Here is a 15,637-nt window from a genome sequence, read left to right on the forward strand (position 1 = left end):
GTCGGAAAACTTTCCCACTAGAATATCTAATTCAACAATATGGAAGTCACTCTGAAGAAAAACCTTATCAATGTAAAGCAAGTAGTAAAACTTTCTCACGAAAGTCATGTAGAATCCAACAATATCAAATTCATACAGGAAGAAATCCGAGGGCTACAAAGCATGTAGGAAATCGTTCCCACTGAAATCATACCTAACTCAACACTATCAAAGTTGGACAGGTGGGAAACCTTTCTCAATAAAGTAACATCTAAGACAAAAATAATAAATTCATACAGGTAACAGTTCACATTAATTTTCACGGAAGAGGTAGGAAAATGTTCTCACAAAAAATATCTAATTCAATTAAAAACCCAAAGAGGGAGACACTGGGAATCCACCAGTCATTCAAGCAGGCTTCCTACCATGGAATAACCCTCCTGGTCTTCTTTCCACTATCCTTGGGTGGTACCTTGTTTCCTTACACCTCATATAGGTGAGACTACCCGATGAACCCTTTGTTCTTTCTGATTCTCTTAACTTTACCAGAAGTCCATCCAATCCCATGCAAGTTACAGCATTTTCTCTTCTGGATTTAGGACCAATCCCATCCTGGTCCAGTGCACAATCTCCTCAGGGCTTACTTTTGGCTCTGCATTCAGGCAACTCTACGGATGCCAGGGATCAAACCCGGTCGACCACATACAAGGGAAGCATCTTAACTGATGCAGGATTTCCCCAGCTCTAGAAATACTTAAGTATAAGTCAGTAACCTCAAAATTCTAGTGGGCCTTACCAATCAGATCAAGCCTCTCCAGAAGAGGCTACATTCTTGACTTCAGAGTTGTTTACTTGCTAGAATCTGACAGATACATATATCAGGAAATGAGTATATTCCAGGCAAGTGAAAGATCAGGGTAATGCAAGTCAAATCCTCAAGAGGCTTATCAATTGGTATTTGTCTGTAAGATATTAAGAAAATACCAAACACTTATCACCTGGAGGGCTGGAGTGATAGCACAGCGGTGGGGCGTTTGTCTTGCACACAGCCAACATGGCCGACCCGAGTTCGATTCCTCCGCCCCTCTCGGAGAGCCCGGCAAGCTACTGAGAGTATCTTGCCCTCACAGCAGAGCCTGGCAAGCTACCTGTGATGTATTCGATATGCCAAACACAGTAACAGTAACACAGTATCCCCTGATATCTCTCAGCAAAATAGCAAACATCAAATGCTAAGACAGAGTACTGGGATGCCAGGCATCAAACTGATGGGCTGCATGCAAAGCAAGCAAGCATGTAGGAAATCTTTCCCACTGAAAAACCATCTAATTCAACAATATCGAAGTCACTCTGAAGACAAACATTTCAAATGTGAAACATACACAGTCTCACAAAAGTCATGCAGAATTCAGCATCATCAAATTCATACAGTATGAAATCCTAGGGGTGTAAAGCATGTCGGAAATCTTCCCACTAGAATATGTAATTCAACAATATGGAAGTCACGCTGACGAAAAACCTTATCAATGTAAAGCAGATAAAAAAACGTTTATAAAGTTTCTTCTGAATACATAAAGTATCTGCTCTATTTTAGAGTCCTATTTGGGGACCCTGATCTCTCAAAATTGGTCAACTTATTGAGGCCACAGTCAGTTATGTAAATAACATAACATACCCACCGTTTATTCAGCGATGTGATCATTTTTAGTCATTCCTTTTTGGTAATGAATGACTTCTCATATAATATTTGTGCAGAGATATCCTTAAGATTTAAAGGCATCCATCTCAACTGTGCTTTGGTCACCACTATTAAAGATACCAAGTACTATTATTCCTCCTGTTATTCAGCAGAGGGATAACATGGTGTAAGATGACCCTGATCTCTAGGCAGCAGGTAGACTACAGAGAACCTTGACACATTCCACACTGTGTAGTCAATTAAAGGACCTCAATCACCTTCAGAGTGACATCTCTATTTCCTAAAACTGCACGTGAGGGCAGGACTGCAACCAATGCCTCATGTACTTCTCCAAATGTGGGAGAAAAGAAATCTGATGTGCAATGAAGGACGGCGCAAAAGTACCTTTAGAGCACCCCATAAACCTGTTATTTCCATCTTCAAAGTGTACTACATATCTGGAGCAATTAAAATCTTGTGGGGCTGGAATAAGGAACAAACTCTCAGATCAATTCAAAAGAATTGAAAATTCAGAGAGCTAAAAAAAAAAAAGAGAGTCCACAAATGTCCCAAAAACAACAGAAATGAGATCTGCCTTCAGGAGGAAACCTGACAGATGGATTGGAATGGGATAGGAGAAAAAAATCCAATAGTTGTGCAGGGAAGTGCAGACTTTCAAAGTCAGCAGAATTTTTTTGCTGAGTACCAGTAAGAAAGGCTTTGGTTACAAAAGTTCCTGCTTTCCCAAAATAATCCCGGGGTGAGACTTCCTTCACCGTAACAGCACCAGCAGATTAGTACTCATCAATAGGAGATTCTGACCCACAGGATCCTCCAAACAGCATCAGGAGTAATTCCTGAGACTGAGCCAGATGAAAAACCTCCATACCATGGAGTGTGACCCCAAAAGGAAGAAAGAAAGTGAACAGGCTATGTTATGCGGAACATTTCAACCGACCTACCACTACACCTTTGGCAGAGCACCTGCGGAGCTCCCTGATCAATTGCAAGGATTTGATCATCAAGACAGTGAAGGCCAGACCGCAGCAAGGCAACATCATCGTGCAGGACATGAAGAAGCAGACTGGCGCCTTGTTCAGATCCTGGGAGACCCCCTCACAGCACAGCTGCAGGATAAGGCCCACCTGCTGAAACCCCTGCTCGTCTATGCCGCCAATCTGATCTTCTATGCCGCCGACCTGAACCCGGACCCTGAGCCTGAGGCCCCTGCACCCAGGACCCCCTCCACACTACAGACCCCTCCTAAGTTCCTCCAGCCCCACCGTCCCAAAGTTCAGATGCTTCAGCAAAAGTATCTCTGATGGGACCAATGCAGCGTATGCATATGCAGGTTCTAGAAACTTCCTACAGTAAACATCTTTTCTCTCTCTCTTTCTTTTTAATAATCCTAGCCTAGTCTCTTTCAGAACAAGTCTTAAAGACATCAGGTGTATATATATTTTTTATTAAATTATTTATCTGTTTTTTTTTTTTTGCAGTGGTGAAGGCCCAAAACTATACGCACCATTTACCACTGCCATCCAGATGTGAAAATAAATAATTAAAAAGCCATCAACATCACTGAAAAAGCGTCCAAACTGCCTCAGAAAGACTGGGAGCACTGGGTCTCCCTCATGGGGAGCAAGCCACACCCTCCCCGCAAAACTATGCCTGTCGATGATGAACTCTCACTTGGTCGCCAGACTCCTGCATTCCCCTGTCATGAATGCAGGGATAGGAGTGAGGCCCTAGGAGGGCACATCACAAACCACTGGATAGTCAAAGGCTACAATTAAAAGTTTTTTTAAAAAGGAAAAAATTAAGGAGATGCTGAGTAAGGAGAATTTCATCTAGGAGCACACCAATCCTGGCATCTTGTCCATGGCAAAAGCAGGACCCAACACAAAAGACTCCCAGGTTTGCCCCCACAACATCAAACTGACTGGTTGGATGGCAGGAACAAAGATTTTGGCATGCTCGAATAGGAAATGAATATTGTGGAACCCAGGAAGCATTTTGCATCCAGGAATGGCAAGACCACCAAAAATATGATTTCAGACTGTGGACAAGAATTGGCTTATGATTTTTCTTAGAACTACCAGAACATTGGGCAAGAGCACTAAATAGTGAGTAGGACGTATGTCTTTTACTTCTTGAATCCACCTTCAATCCACAGCATCTAATATGGTTCCTCAAGTTCTGCCAGGATTAAGTCCTGAGTTTAGAGCCAGGAATAACCAATGAGCATCGCTAGGTGTGGTCCCAAAACAAAACAAAACAAAACAAAACAAAACAAAACAAAACAACTAAACCACAAGACCATTCCTTCTGTACCTCAGGAGCCCTCCATCCCATACATACTCATGTCCTCTGATGCTAGTGCTTTCCTTTCAGTTTCATATTATTATATATTCCCTTTCCACTTTCAGTGAGATTGCAGAAGCTCATGATTAAATAAATAAAACAATGAGCGAGTTGTCCAAAATATTACAGAAGGGGCTAGATTCAGAATACAGAGCATTGGGAGTTTGCCTTGCTCGTGGCTGACTCAAATTCAATCCTGGAGCTATAGGGGAAGCCCAGAGCCTTTCCATGACACAACTGGCTTGTGGCTAGCTTCCTCTTTCCACACCTCATTCAACGATGGAAGGAGCTGCTATTCTGAAAAACTCAATCTCTTAGGAATACACACATCAGGGTTTTGTGCTTTACATTTTTGAGTTTAAAAAATAATTTTTAAAAAAGAGAGCTAGAGAGCCAGTACAACAGGCACGGCTGGATAAATTGTTGGGGGGGGGGGGAACAAAACAGGTGAAGGGTACCAGAAATATAATTTCCTTATTAGAGGAAACTAGGAAGTGGAAGAAAAGTTTGTGTTCACCAAGGGGGGGAGCAGATTACCCCCATTATCCTGACCATCCTACAAAAACTATTTAACAGATTGCCTGACATACTCATACCAATTTCAATGATGTTCACTATAGCCTTAGGACTAATAAACTTGCCCTGCACACAGCTCACCCAGGAATGATTCCTGAGCTTAATATCAAGAATAAGCCCTGAGACCTGGTGGTATACCCATCTCCACCAGCCTCCACCCAGAAAAATTAAAATTAACCAAGAATAGATTACTTCCCCCCAGAGAGGATCAATTTGGGATAAGCATAATGAGGGGCAGAGCTCAAGCGATACACGTTCCCTGTCAGAGGTCACCACGGAAAAATACCCTGGTGTTCAAGGGGTGGCACAGTTCTTCTGGTTTTCAACAGATTTCCTGCAGAGCCCATCAGAATTCCAATGACGCTTTCCACCAGAACTTGCAGCTGCCAGGGTCGTCATGGGCAAAAGTCACTCCACATGATGGGCTGCTTCAATAAAATTCATTTTGGAAGACCTTGGTACCAAACACAGGTTGTAAGGCAGCAGAAGAGCACAGACAGCAGGTACAGGACGGAAAGATTCTAACTTGGCATGATCATGAAATTGTGCAATCTTCTGATCAAACCATAAATATAAGGCTCTTAAAAAACAGGAGCCAGCCATGCCAGTTTTCCCAATCTTCCTCAACTCTACTTCAAGAGCTCACCGAATTTCTAAAAGATACCAATGAAATCACCTCTGGGGACAGTGCTGTTTGAGGAGGAGCGTGTGAACTTCACGTGGAAAGAACGGCAGTTCCTGGCTGATGAACAGAGGACCCTGTTCAGTGAGGAGACACTGGAAAACTACAGGACCTGGAATCATTGGGACACTCTGTCATCACACCTGAAGCAATCATTAAGTTGAAGAAAGAGTAGAGCCATGAAAAAATAAAAATAAAACAAGGAGTAGAGCCATGCATGATAGATAACTCAAAACAGAGTCTCTCAGGAGAGAAACACAAATAAAAACAATGTAGAAAAACTTTCTCAATGAAGCCAGATCTAATTCTACATGAAAGATTTCATACAGAAGAGAAACCCTATGTACAAAAAAAATGTTGGAAAACATTCACAGTGAAATCCTCTCTCATTCAACATAAGAACTCAAACAACAGAGAAACCTAATTCATGTACTGAATGCTGAAGATCTTTCTCTTGTAAGTCATGTCTGATTAAACATAAGAATTCACATGTGATAAACCCTACCAATGCAGTGAATGCAGGAAGAAATCTTTCTCCATTAAGTCATTACTGACTGAACATAACAGGATTCACACGAGAGAAACCCTGTAAATGTAGGGAAACATTCTCATTGAAATCAAACCTCACTAACCATGAGAGGAGACCCTATACATGTAGGAAAACTCTCCTTTTCAATCATACCTCACATTGGGCTGGAGCGATAGCACAGCAGGTAGGGCATTTGCCTTGCACGCGGCCAACCCAGGTTCAATTCCCAGCATTCCATATGGTCTCCTGAGCACCGCCAGGGGTAATTCCTGAGTGCAGAGCCAGGAGTAACCCCTGTGCATCACCAGGTGTGACTCAAGTAGAAAAAAAAATTATACCTCACTGAATAGGAATGAAATTCATGGAGAGAAAACCTGTGAATGGAAAGTAAACAGGAAAACTTTCTCCTTATAATCATATCTCATTAAACAATATAGAATTCATACACGTGAAAACCCTGTTTATTGCAAAGAATGTAGGAAAACCTTTTTGATAAAATTGTACCTCACTCAACATAATTCGTGCAGGAGAGAAACCCTATGAATGTAAAGTGTGGATGAAAACTTTTTACAACAAATAAGGTCACCCGATACACAACATATCTTACAAAGGAGACAGACCCTTAGAGCATGAAACGTAGGCAAAGATTATCCATGAAATGAAACCTCACTGAACTTGAGAAGATTCATGAAGGAGAGAAACCCTGTGAATGCAAGAAAACTTTCTACACGGTGGGAAAGCCAGCCCACACTGCCTTCTCTCTGAGTGGACCCCGTTGTTTCAGGATTGAGCCTTATTGAGAAATTACCTTGCTGAAAATTCAAGTATGCAAGTTTTTGTGGCTGATATCTTGACTTGGGATGGGCTCCCTCCCCTTACCTCCCTGGTACTTCTAGAAGCTCTGGCAGTAAAACCCATGAATCACCCACTGTTCCGTGTAGGTTCATCTATTGTTCTTGCTCCAGAGACTCAAAATCATGAAAGAGATGAAGCAGCTGCCAAAACTCCTTCTATCACCCATGCATGGCTGAGACCTCAGGGGCCAGCCCAGGGCCTGTTCAAACTGAGCCCCAGAAGCTGCTCACTCTCCAACAGCAAAATCGCAGTCATGCATCTGGAGAGACTCCACTCTCTCAGAACAGAGCCTTACCCAGAAATTAACCTGCTGAAAGTTCAGGTGTGCAAAATCTACAGGCTTTGTGACTAAAATCTACAGGCTTTCTCAGTGTTGGGACAGGCTACTTTGTAAATCAGTGTTTAAATAAACTTCGAAACTTAAAGGAATGATGGAACTTTCAGAACCATGGAATCCTGAATTCAGAGCCGAGATATCAACCCTGAGAGTCACAGTCTGCGAGTCTATGACAAAATGGTTAATTCTCAAGGATTGACAGAGTATTTAAGTAAGGTGTGTGCCTTGCATGCAGGAGACCTGGGTTTGGTCCCCAGCAAAGCATATTTTCTCCCAAACCTGTCAGGAGTGATTCCTGAGTACAAAGCCAGAAGTAAGACCTGAGCAGAGCAAGATATGGCCTAAAATACAAACCCATGTGGTTCCCGAGTACAGCGAGGAGTAATTACTGAGGGTAGAGCTAGCAGCAACCCCTGAGATTCACCGGGTCTGACCCCCCAAAAAATCAATTAGTTTGAGTTTTAAAAAATAATAAAACTCTCTTGCTTCACCAAAAACAGTAAAAAGGAAAGAAAATAACAAACTTTCTAGACTGAAGGAACACAATGGTGACTCTCAGAGAGAAGGAGTTGGTAGTGGAAGGAACCAGCACGGTCTTTTTCGTGGTGGGATAGCACTCAAAGATTGGTGGTGGATGTTGTGACAATTATACACATATAAAGGTCTGAAGCTAACAGCAGAACCTTCACAATATTTCAAACCAATTTTAAGGCAATTTTGAAAAACTGCATTTTTGTATGAGGCAAATTTTTTTGTGTCAATTTATCAATAAAAATAAGTGGCAAGGAACATATGTGGAAATGTATCAACAAAATTGTTCAGGAAAAGACACATCTCAACATAAACAGAACAGACTAACAGCTTCATTACTGTATCTATATCACGCTACTTATACTGAATTAAGTCACACATCTCTATCGGTTTTATCTGCCAAATGGACAGTCATCCAACACAGACGAAAATTCAAGAACTGATATTTTCCTATTTCTTAAATATTTCTCATCCTTCTTAGGGGGTTTATAGGTTCTTGGATCTATATATCAACCAATTTACCACATGTAATCTGATTAGTACCAAATATATTCCCAAGGACAACAAACTGCGCTTAAAAATTGAGAACATCAGGCAACGGAGAGATAAAAAAGCAGGTTAGGCGTTAGATTGCAAATAGGTAACCTGCGTTCAATTCCCGTGGCATCCAACATGGTCTCCCAAGCACTGTCAATAGTACTGAGTACAAAACCAGGAGAAATCCATAAGTATCGCCAGGTGTTACCTGCCCCCCCTCGAAAAGAAGTAAGGACATCCGACTATAGAGAGTACATCTCTCTCAAGGATTGATATACAAGGGAATAAAATATTTGATCTTCAGAAGATTTTACATATTCAAAAGTGAGAAATAATTGGTTTTGCTTTTTAAGAACTGCTTCTTATAATAGTTCAAATCTGGGGCCAGAGAGACAGTTCGGTGTACAGATTGTTTCTCTTCCAGGCAGCTGCCCTAAGTTCTGTCCCCGGAACCTCATATAGTTCTGAGCCCTGCCATGATTGACCCCTAAACCAGAGCTAGAAGTCATGAGTACCTCACGATGGGACTCTACATACATATACGCACGCGCACGCACGCGCACACACACACACACACATACACACACACACACACACACACAAGAAAAAACCATTTCATCTCCAATTCTACCAAGCAACTCAATCGGCTGCAGTCTCAGTGACGCCTGTAGTCTCTGGAAGTAGGGGATCCCCAATCCTGGGAGTGCCAGAATCTTTGATACCTGTGGGATTTATCACCGCTCCTACTCGTAGCCTACACCTACTCCTACTCCTGCGACCATGCCATTCAGAACGTTCCTTGTGCCTGCCAGCCAAAGTGGGTATCTGACCTTTGATCTCTGTCCCTAGGCCTATTCTTTTCTTCCGTTTCAACTCTCCTACATAAGGACCTGTGTTCCTGTCTGGCTTCTTCTTTGACTCCCTGTCTTGGGCCTCTGCTCCGGAGTGGTAGGCTGTCCTGACCTCAGAGGAGCTGTGGTACTGCTTCAGCCCCTCCCTGGACTCTTACTTCTGAACCTTTTCAGAGTTCTTGCTGTTGAACTTTTTACAGTCAAGGGAATTGTTTTCCTTTAGCATCTTGCTTCTGGGTGATGAAGAGGAGACTGGTGGATCTGGCTGTACCTCCCGCTTTTGATTTTCTTTTTTTCCTTTTTGTCTGGAGAGAAAAAAAATGGACGGGAGGAACAAATAGGAAATGAAAAAACATACAACTCTCCCCAAAGTTTCCTATTTTCTAAATACACTAGATCAAATGCAGAACCAGTTGTAAGCCAAAGCACCATCAGGTGTGACTCCCACCCCCCAAAAATAATTTGAAGTTGGGGTGGTGGGGCTTGGAGGACCACATAGTATGCAAGAGTGCAAAACTGGGTTGGCTGTGTATAAATCAAACACCCAACCCACTCACTGTACTATTATCATCCAGTTTAATAATTTGAATTTTAATAGTATATTAATATTCATGGCAAGACAGCAAAAACAGCAAGGTTTATAAGATGAAGAGTCAAAGTATCCCAATCGTCATCCTCCAATTTAAAAATGATGAGCTTTGTAAAAGTCTTAGAAGATTTTCTAGAAAGTTCGTAAGCCCATCAGTATATTCCTTAAATTTACGTTTCTCTAGAGAAGTCGGATAAATTAAAACAGTATCGGGGTGGAGCAATAACGCAGCAGGTAGGGCGTTTGCCTTGCACACTGCCGAACTGGGTTCGATTCCCAGCATCCCATATGGTCACATGAGCGACAACAGGTGTAATTCTTGAGTGCAGAGCCAGGAGTAACCCCTGTGTATTGCCGGGTATGAACCAAAAAGAAAAAAATTGTGATTCTATATTTGTATCTTGAAATAAACTTAAGTTTACTAAGTCACTATTTTTTTAATAAAAAAAATGTTAATAGTGAGACATCATGAGGTACAGTTGCAGACTTACACATTTTTGTGCTTGGGTTTCAATTATACAATGATCAAATACCCACGGATCCCAGTATCCCTCCCACCCCCCATACCGCCCTCCCACCCTGCCTCTGTGGCAGGGTATTCCCTTTTGTTCTCTCTCTTATTGGGTGTTGTGGTTTGCAAAAGAGGCAATGGGTGACAATCATGTTTAGTCTATAGTCTACCTTCCGCATGCTTCTCCCACCCTGGGAGGATCCTCCCAACACCTTTATTTGGTGTTCCCTTCTTTATCTGAGCTCCCTTTTCCCCTAGTATGTGTGGTTGGCCTCCAAGCCATGGAGTAAAATTCCTGGTACTAATCTCGGCCATTCTTGGGTGTTAGTCTCCTATTTTGTTACTTTATGTTCCCCAGATGAATGTAATCTATGTCTATCCCTTTCTTTCTGAGTCATTTTGCTTAACATGATACTTTCCATGTAGTACCACTTGTATGCAAATTTCGTCACTTCGTCTTTTCTAACAGCTACATAGTACTCCATCGTGTAAATGTACCAATGTTTCTTTAACCAGTCATCTGTTCTCGGGCACTCAGGCTATTGTAAAGAGTGCTGCAATAAACAGACAAGTGCAGATGTCACTTCGACTATACTTTTTTGCCTCTCTGGGATATATTCCCAGGAGTGGTATTGCTGGATCAAATGGGAGCTCAATTTCTAAGTTTTTGAGAATCGTCCATACTGTTTTCCAAAAGGGCTGAACCAGTCGGCATTCCCCCAACAGTGAAGGAGTGTCCCTTTCTCACCACATCCGTGCCAGCACTGGTTGCTTTTGTTCTTGTGGATATGGGCCAGTCTCTGTGGTGTGAAGTGATATCTCGTTGTGGTTTCGATCTGCATCTCCCTGATGATTAATGATGTGGAGCATTTTCCCATGTGCCTTTTAGCCATTCGGATTTGTTCTTTGTGAAAGTTTCTATTCATTTCATCTCCCCATTTTTTGATGGGGTTGAATGTTTTCTTTTTGTGGAGTTCAACCAGTACTTTGTATATCCCTGACATTAACCCCTTATCAGATGTGTATTTGGCGAATATCCTTTCCCATTCTGTAGACTGTCTCTGTGTTTTGGTTATGTCACTATTTCTTAACAGTTTTGGTTATATGAACATTTACTTCCTATTTGAAAATAAACTTACCTTTCTATCGTTCAATAAACAGCTTTATTCATCAAAAAAATTAAGACCACCTGGAATCATTTTTGGTCATAAAATTTTACCTTTTATGTGTTTTTTTGTTGGTTTGTCATCTTCAGAGTCCTTAGATGAACTGTTTGTAGGTGTGTAATCCCCACAGCCCGTCTTCTGAAGCAGTCTGGACACAGTATCCAATTCATCTGAGTCCATAGGAGCCCTATAGTTAGACACATGATCCACTGGAGGAGTTCGTCCTTTGAACTAAGACAGAAAGTCGACGCATCAGCAAAGACAGCCCTCCTACCAAATGAAGTGACCCACAAAAACTTCCTGCTAACTCTATCTCTGGGGAAATCTCCAATACTGTTTGCCCAACTGTTGTGTTTGAGTACTCTTTCCCAGCTAGCAATTTTCTCTGCAGGCCTTAGGGCTACTGAGCCCCTGAGGCAAGTGCACTAGCATCTTCAGTCAGTTTACCCCTGTGTGCCATACAAATATTTTTGTGCTGTATTGATGTCATGATATAAAAAAAAACCTCTGGGAATTTTTGTGACTAGCCCACACTGATACTTTTGCTGTTAAATAAACAAAATAGTCATCACTCACATTAATCAACATCATTTCATTTTTTTAAGCATAGACTTAAAAATTCTTTTTTGATGGTGGGGGTTGTTGAAACAATACTGAATGTGCTCAGATGATATAGGGTGTCCAGATCATAACCCTGGTAAGGCACAAGTAGGGTATGAGGCCTACCAACTGTAGGATCACTTCACTCTCCAATACATACTTAATTCTATAGTCATTAGGCACCCAACATTCCCAAAGTCTAGCTTTTATTGTTCCAATACAAGGTCTGATTTTAGTTTTACCTTTAAGTCTAATCTACCTCTTATCATCTATCCTATTTCCAACTTAAAAACATTTTTGAGTGGCTGGAGAGATAGCACAGAGGATAGGGCGTTTGCCTTGCACGCGGCCGACCTGGGTTCGATTACCAGCATCCCATATGCTCCCCCCAGTAAGGCCAGAATTAATTCCTGAATGTAGAGCCTGGAGTCCCTGTGCATCCCCGGGATGTCATAAAAAAAAACCCCAAAATAACTAAATAAATAAAGACATTTTTGAGGGGCCAGAGTTATAGCACAGAGGGTAAGGCATTTGCCTTGCATGTGGCCGATACAGGTTTGATCCCCAGCATCCCATATGGTTTCCCCAGCAAGGCCAGGAGTAATTCCTGAGTGCAGAGTCAGGAGTAACCCTGAGCATCGCTACGTATGACCAAAGAGGGAAAAAATGTTTTGAAAACCATCCCTTCTTTGACTGACTTTGAAAATAGGATCCATAAAATGAAAATCTATAACCCCATTCCATGCTGTCCTTGTAACTACTTATTACTGGTGCAATCAGTGACAAATTCTCTAAGAGTAACTCTCCTGGGCTGGAGAAATACAGTGGTGAGGTGGGAAAGGTAAGAAACAAAGGCCTCCCTGGGTGGGTGGTGGTATAGCTAATACTGAGGAAGAAAAAAGTGCTGACTGGAGCAGAGGCCCATGTTATTGCTTCCTAGAACAATTTCCCCACATGCCTGAAACTTTTATTGTCTCATCCTGGTGGTCCCTGGGCCTGTGTGAATCAGGGGAAAAATCAAACCAAACCATTACATCAGAAACATTCAGCCAAATCCTGCTTCATACTTTTAGTCACCTTGAAGCCATTAAAATTGTCAACAGCCAGAATTGTGCTCCGGTGGTCTTCATAGCAAAGGAAACAGAATCCCTTGGATTTCCCAGTCTTCTTATCCCGTACCAGATTTATGTTAACGATCTCACCATGTCTATTTACCAAAAAAACACACTATTTGAAGTAAAATGTTCAGAATGGATGAAAAACAAAACTTAAATATTGACTATAAAAGACAAAGCTAGAACCAGATGATGAATGAAGGTTAACAACAAAAAGGTATACCAAGCGAACTAAAGCAGGACAGTGAGTAGAGCTCTTGCCTTGCATGCAGTCAACCAGGTTCAATCCCTAGCACCCCATAGCATTCCTTGAACCCACCAGGAGTGATCCCTGAGCACCACTGGTGTAACACCCCTAAAAAAGACAAAAAAGTTAATATAATAGGAAATGTCCCATTTAAAAAGTGAGTGAAGAAAAGTGCCTGTCACAGAGGAAGTCTAGAGAGTGGGGGGTGAAGGGTGGTGGGAGGGGAAACTGGGGACACTGGTGCTGGGAAATGTACACTGGTGGAGAGATGGGTGTTGGAACACTGACTGAAACTATATCTTGAACAGCTTTGTAAGGGTCTATCTCACAGTGATTCAACTAAAAAGAAAGGTAAAAGGTTTAAACATAGTGATAGTATTTAAGATTCAAAATTCATGCCTCCCACGGAAATTAACATACCCATCACTCCCAGGACACATCCCAGAGCACAGACCCAGGAGTAATTTCTGAGTAGAGCTCGGTGTCACTGGGACAACAGTATAGCTAGTAAGGTGCTTGTCTTGCACACGGCCAACCCAGGTTCAATCCCCGGCATCTCATTCATTCTCCCGAGCACCACCAAGAATGATTCCTGAGCCCAAAGCCATGAGTATTGCCAGGTGAGGCACGAAAACAAAAACTAATATTTTTAATAGAGTCAGGAAAAGAAAACAGGAAGCAGAAAACTCAGTGGTGAGTTCAGTATATGCTTTGCAGGTAGGACACCTAGGCTCAATTCCTGGTACCAAATGCTCCCCCAGGTACCACGAGAAGTAATCCTCCAGCACCAAGCTGGGAAAAGTTCCTAGGCATCACTGGATAGTGCCAAATAACAAAAAGAACAAATAAAAATTGATGAATACATTATAAACATAATCAGACACAGATTTCTGCCAAAATCTAGAATCTTTAACAGAAAGTACTAAAACAGCTCAAGTGATACCAAGAACTTTTTACTTACTTAATTCCTGAAGTGATAGCATAGAGAGTAGGGCGTCTGCCTTGCGTGTACAGCCGACCCAGGTTCGATTCCTCCATCCCTCCTGGAGAGCCCGGGAAGCTACCAAGAGTACCCCATCCGCACGGCAGAGCCTGGCAAGTTCCTCGTGGCGTATTTGATATGGCAAAAACAGTCACAACACGTCCCACAATGGAGATGTTACTGGTGCCCGCTGGAGCAAATCGATGAACAAGGGGAGGACAGTGTTACATTGCACTGTTATCTGCCAATGCAATTAGGAGAAAACATATAAATCAGAAATAAAAGGTGAAACCATATCTGTTTGAAGATTAGATGTGATTGTACTATAGAAAACCCAAAATACTCTTAATTAAGAGTCCAAGATTTACTTAAAAATCACAATGCCTAATTAAAATTTTTCTTAAAACTAGGATATAATTACAAATAAACCACTTTTTTGAATTCAAACAGTGATTGGTTAGAAATATATAATGGAGGAGGAGCCACATTTATAATTAGCAAGAAAAATAAAATTAAAAAAAAACTTCAGGGGCCAGAGCAATAGTACAGTAGGGAAGGTACTTGCCTTGCAAGTGTCAGACATGAATTCGATCCACAGTATCCCAAATGGTCCTCTAAGCACTGCCAGGAAAAATTTCTGAGGGCAGAGCCAGGAGTAAACCCTGAGCATTGCTGCCGTGTATGGTCCAAAAACAAAAATAAAGAAATAAATAAACTTGAGGGTTTGGAGAAAGAGTACAGTGGATAGGGCACATGCCTTACACATAATCCCACCTGGGTTCTATTCCCTATATAAGGTCCCCCAAGCACTGCCAGGTCTAATTCCTGAATGCAGAGCCAGCAATAAGCCCGGTGCACGCAGACTATGGCCAAAACAAAACAAAGAGTAAGTAAATAATGAAAATGGACTTGATCAGGGCTGGAGAGAGAGTACAGGGGTCAAAGCGCTTGCCTTAAATGTGACAGACTTGGCCTACTCCTTGGTATGACATATGGGCCCTGAGATCTGACACAAGGGGTCACCTATAACAGAGCCAGGAATAAGCCATGAGCCCCATCAGGTATGACCCCAAAAGAAAAATAAAGTATAAATTGTATTTTTAGTAATACTTTTTATATCTCCCCAAAGAAACAGAGATTTAAATAAATATAAAAATATTCCTTGTTCGGCTTAATGGCTCTAGGGTGAGATACAAAAATATTCACACATATACCAATAAGAAAACATTTTTGGATCATTTTAATGCATTATTCATAACAAGTAATACAAAATGTATTATCTAGTACTTGGTTTGAGGGCAGGCTTAAGTTGCAGTAGGACAATCCGAAATAATGGGGGTGAGAAGGTGTAATGGTGGTGGAATTGGTGCTGGAATAATGAATGTATTAAATTCCTGTGAACAATTTCCAACATTCTTGTGGCTCATATATTGGTGTTCTTGGTGGTGAAAAATAAGTACTGGTCAAGGGGAATGTGTTTGATCATTGAATGACTGAGACTTAAACCT

At 41.7% G+C, this 15,637-nt stretch overlaps 1 pseudogene; it reads right to left on the reverse strand.

Annotated features, from left to right (window-relative positions):
- Positions 1-8,723: 8,723 nt before the first annotated feature.
- The window catches only part of LOC130018792 (RNA-binding motif protein, X-linked 2-like), a 61,174-nt pseudogene continuing 54,260 nt past the window's right edge, over positions 8,724-15,637 (reverse strand).

Source organism: Sorex fumeus, unplaced genomic scaffold, assembly GCF_029834395.1.
Source record: "Sorex fumeus unplaced genomic scaffold, SorFum_2.1 ptg000268l, whole genome shotgun sequence".
NCBI lineage: Eukaryota > Metazoa > Chordata > Mammalia > Eulipotyphla > Soricidae > Sorex > Sorex fumeus.